The sequence below is a fragment of the Nerophis lumbriciformis genome, linkage group LG03, assembly GCF_033978685.3.
Source record: "Nerophis lumbriciformis linkage group LG03, RoL_Nlum_v2.1, whole genome shotgun sequence".
NCBI lineage: Eukaryota > Metazoa > Chordata > Actinopteri > Syngnathiformes > Syngnathidae > Nerophis > Nerophis lumbriciformis.
In genome coordinates, this window is record NC_084550.2 from 24,017,501 (window position 1) to 24,022,500 (window position 5,000).

Genomic DNA, 5,000 nt, shown 5'->3' on the forward strand with positions numbered 1-5,000 from the left:
ATAATAATCGTATTGTGCACGGAGCGGACCCAACAAGGCTACCCAGTTAGCTGACTCGGCCTTAGGCCGCCCACGAAAGGGACAAGCGGTAGAAAATGGATGGATGGATGTAAGCAAATATTAACATTGCTGTATGTATACTTTTGACCAAGTCACATTGTCAGTAGAGCCATAATAAATTCATAAAAGAAGCAAACTTCATGAATGTTTTTTGTGACCAACAAGTATGTGCTCCAATCACTCTATCACAAAAAAATAAGAGTTGTAGAAATTATTGTAAACTCAAGACAGCCATGACATGATGTTCTTTACAAGTGTATGTCCACTTTTGACCGGGACTGTAAGTGCGTAGTGTGCGTATTGCGAGTGCCGGCATGTTCCTCCTCTTGTTGCTGCGAGGTCATTCCTGGTGTCGTGCGGTAGAAATGGGGAAGTACATAAATTCCCGAAACACATGACATGCAGACGTCTGCACGTCACTTTGATTTAGTCATGAAGTCGTGAGTCACGTCAAAATAGGTCACGCAAACACTTTTGGGAGTACGGTGGAACCTCCATTTACAAACTTAATTGGTTCTTGAACATGGCTGGAAAATCAAGTTCCCCATAAGAAACAATGTAAACATGAAGAATTTTTTTTTTTTTTTTTAAATGCTTTGAAGACACTAAGGTTGTAAGGTATATCGGTATTAGTATAGTACTGTGATACTAATGAATGATATTCGGTACTATACCGCCTCTGAAAAGTACCGGTCCGTAATAAGTAGTAAAGTAAACAAACAAAGACTCCTAATTAGTCTGCTGACATATGCAGTAACATATTGTGTCATTTATACACCTATTATTTTGTCAACATTATTAAGGACAAGTGGTATAAAATTAATTATTAATCTACTTGTTCATTTACTGTTAATATCTGCTTACTTTCTCTTTTAACATGTTCTATCTACACTTCTGTTAAAATGTAATCACTTATTCTTCTGTTGTTTGATACTCTTACATTAGTTTTGGATGATACCACAAATTTGGGTATCAATCCGATACCAAGTAGTTACAGGATCATACATTGGTTGGACCGGTACTTTCAGAGGTGGTATAGTACCGAATATGATTCATTAGTATCGTGGTACTAATACCGGTATACTGTACAACCCTACTAAGGACACATCGCATATACACACACACACACACACACATACACGCACATTAGAGATGCGCGGTTTGCGGGCACAACCGCGGAGTCCGCGGATTATCCGCGGATCGGGCGGATGAAATTAAAAAAAATTAGATTTTATCCGCGGGTCGGGTCGGATCGGGTCGGGCGATTGAAATAAAAAAAAATTAGATTTTAAATAGATTCAGGCGGGTGGCAGTTAAACCAATTCGGAAATATATATACATAGTTAAATGTTGTTACCCACATACGAAAAACGAGCAGGCACCTGCAGCATATGCCACAACAGAAGAAAAAAAAAGAAAAGAGATGGACACTTTTACGGAGCGGAGAAGGGACGCCTCGCCAGGGTCCGGGACCGAGGCCCCTTCCCCCGAGAGGGCCCCACCGGGAGCCGTAGCTGAGGCGATCCGCGAGAAGGGCCCGACGCACGTCCAGGGTCACTACCGCGCCCACCGCACCGACACCCCGCCTTGTCCGCCTTCGCCGCGGCCGGCGTCACGCGCAGCAGGTAAGCAGCTTACCTGCCCGCCACCCCCGTGGCCGGGGGCTCGTAACAGGGGTCACTCCGCGCGCTCCGCCCGCGCAGCTTACCTGCCCGCCACCCCTGTTGCCGGGGGCGCGTAACAGGGGTCACTCCGCGCGTAGTGCGCTCACGAAAGGGGTGGGGCTCACCCTGGTTGATATAGACAGCAGCTGGACGGTGGCCATGGAAGTCGAAACCCGCTAAGGAGTGTGTAACAACCCATCTGCCGAATCAACTAGCCCTGAAAATGGATGGCGCTGGAGCGTCGGGCCCATATACCCGGCCGTCGCCGGCAGCGAGACGCGCTTGGAGGTGCGCTCAGCGCGGCTCCCATATGATTGCGCACTGGTGTGCGTCTGGGTCGTGACAGCGTGGCACGCGAAAGTCTGTGCTGCATTGGATCAGTCTCCTTTCTTTAACAGGCAAAAGATTTATAACCTCAATACCTGCCAACTTTTGAAATCAGAAAAACCTAGTAGCCAGGGTCCAAGGGCCGCAGGCCCCGGTAGGTCCAGGACAAAGTCCTGGTGGAGGGTTCAGGGCTTCGCCCCCCGACGCAAAATGATTATTAGCATTAAGACAGGTTAAAATGTTGCTAAAACCATCACTTTTCTATCAGTCACAGTGACTTTTCAAAACAAAAATATTACAGCAAAAATCATATGGGTTGATTGGCATGTTTATTCTGTAAGCTAACTTCAATAGTTTTAAATTATTTTGACAGTCAATGCCAGTTATCCTGTCAACCTTTCACAAGACTTCAATTTGTTAATTGAAAGTATAAACAGTATAAACACTTTTTACAGTAAACAAATGGTAAAACAGTACTAAACAATTCCATAAAAAAAAAAATTGGTGTCATTATTAACTTTCTGTCCAAGCTTGTATAATCTACTGCCTTGTTCAATTGTAAAAAATATTCTGTGCCTAAAATTCACATTTCTATCACAATTATCATACTGTAAACATGGTAAGCTAACTTCATTAAAATTAATAGTCCTGTCAATAGCATGGAATTACAATTCAAATGTAGTTTTTTTGTAAGCCTTTCAAAAGAATTCAAAATATGAAAAATTAATGAAAATTAATTGAAGTCATCAGACACTTGAAAAGTGGCACATCACATCTCTAATGTAATCATTTTAACTTTTCAACAGAAATAGCACTGCAAAAATATTAAGGACATACTTCTGTATTTTGGTAGTTATGCTGTCAACATTTAACAAGATTTCTTCAACTTGGACTTGAAAGCATAAATAGTATAAACACTTTTAACAGTATGTCGTGCTGTGAAATACAGCCGACAGGATTGCGCACCAAACACGAAGCAAGGCCAAAGCGCATGGTGCAGGAGAACAAAGGACTTCTTTCATTTAAGGTTTGTGATAAACCATCAAACTCATTCGTTAAAAGGACTCTATAGTAATATAAAGCGAATTTTTCTGGACATTATCATGCAAGAAAAGTTTATTTTTGGGACCGTGATCACCGCGTAATGATTTTTAAAGGTTGCATTACAAACATTTAACTGTCCCATGTGATCAGCCAGTGCGATTGGAAATCCATGCTCAATTATTGCCTCCGTAAATAGATATAGATATATAACAACGGGCGGGTGCGGGCGGATGGCGGGCGGGTGCAGTTCTGATCAAACGTTACATCGGGTGGATGGCGGATGGTTGACGACTTTCTGACGCGGTTGCGGATGAAATAAATTGCCTATCCGCGCATCTCTAACGCACATATATATATACACACACACACACACACACACACATACATACATACATACACACTGAAAAAAATAACTCATAAGATTTACTTTAAAAAATTATTGTAAGTATTTGCACGCAAATGATTTAAGTAAAATTTAATGCTGCAATATCAAGTAACACTCACTTGCCAGTACCAAGTAAATTCTACTTACCATATAACATAACATTTGTGAAGATATTAAGTAACAGTTACTTAATTACATCCAAGTTTTAAGTTATATTTATTTAAACAAATTAAGTAAAGTCTACTTGTTTTTCATCAGCAGGAACATCATTTTACTCAAAATTTTAAGTAAATTTTATATATCTGTAGTATTTGCTGTTATGATGTAATTCAGTAGATTTTAATTATTTTCTTGTGCTTGACATTTTAATTTACTTGGTTGCATTACTTTACATTACTCACTAAAATTAGGTAATCATTGCCAGTTTTCTTTTGATAAATGTTACCAAATAAATGTAACCAATACTCTATGCATTTAATATATATGTATCACATATCACACAACTAAATTACAATGCAATTAAACAGTTTCTTTTTAGTTCAATCTTACAACCCTCTGAAACAGAGTTTCTACATTCATTGCAGAAATATAATACACAACAACTTCTGGGAGAGGGTCAGGACAGAAACCGCCTCTTAAACTTTGAGCAGTGGTGTATGGATTATGTATACCCCTATTTAAATGGGGGGAAAAACAGAATGTACTGTACAAGTACTGCGTTAATAGTAAAAGTGCATTATATTGTACTGCATTAGAATTTGTACTAACAGTAAATTAAAGATGTATCTCCAGCAAAAGGTATTCAAAGTAAATAGTAGTAATAGTATATTTTTTAAAGAAAATATCCAAAGGTTGGTATGACTGGTAAACAACAAATACACAGTATTACACATTATACACCAAATCCAACATAGATCTGGTAACATAGTCACTTCTCAAATATGCAATTAAAATCTTACAAACTACACTGAAAAAGTGCAATTTCAACATTTAAACCAGTCCTCTGACTAGTGCACTTTTAAGTATGCAATTAAAACATTAATGAAATAAAATCAACATAATCAACTAAAAATAAACAGCTTAAGGTGTCTAACCATTCTTGTTGAAGAATACAATCTTTACTGTCATTAACAGATACCTTACTTGACAAAAAATGAAAAACATTTATGACAGGCAACCCACTAGTACACCAAGATGAACTGGAACTCAGTGCTAATTCTTGGCATTTCTTCACAAGAGTCCATGCATGATGCTACGTCCTCAACAAGGGTCCATAAATTATGTCATTTTCCTCCTCTAGGATGACAAAGTCATGACATGCATTTAGGAAAGCAACTTCAACTTCAAGGTGTTTACTTTTGGGGACAGTTTCAATCCATCCAGCTCCAGCATGAGTTTTTGGAAGACTTCAAAAGTGTAGCGCAAAGTGGGAGGGTATGCCAAGTTCAGGGCATAAATCAGTCCCATGAGCAGTGAGCAAGCTTTCGCAGTACTGTTGCACCCTGGCAAAATCTCATGGC

General features: G+C 39.5%; 1 protein-coding gene and 1 long non-coding RNA gene across 2 annotated transcripts in view; one reads left to right on the forward strand and one right to left on the reverse strand.

Moving 5' to 3' along the window:
* The window catches only part of mmp14b (matrix metallopeptidase 14b (membrane-inserted)), an 89,817-nt gene that overhangs the window by 43,126 nt on the left and 41,691 nt on the right, over window positions 1–5,000 (forward strand). The window lies entirely within an intron of this gene.
* LOC140678585 (uncharacterized) overlaps window positions 4,293–5,000 on the reverse strand; it is a 2,387-nt gene continuing 1,679 nt past the window's right edge. Inside the window, exon 4 of the long non-coding RNA XR_012050317.1 lies at window positions 4,293–5,000. This exon is cut by the window's right edge and continues 97 nt beyond it. This is a non-coding gene — a long non-coding RNA (uncharacterized lncRNA).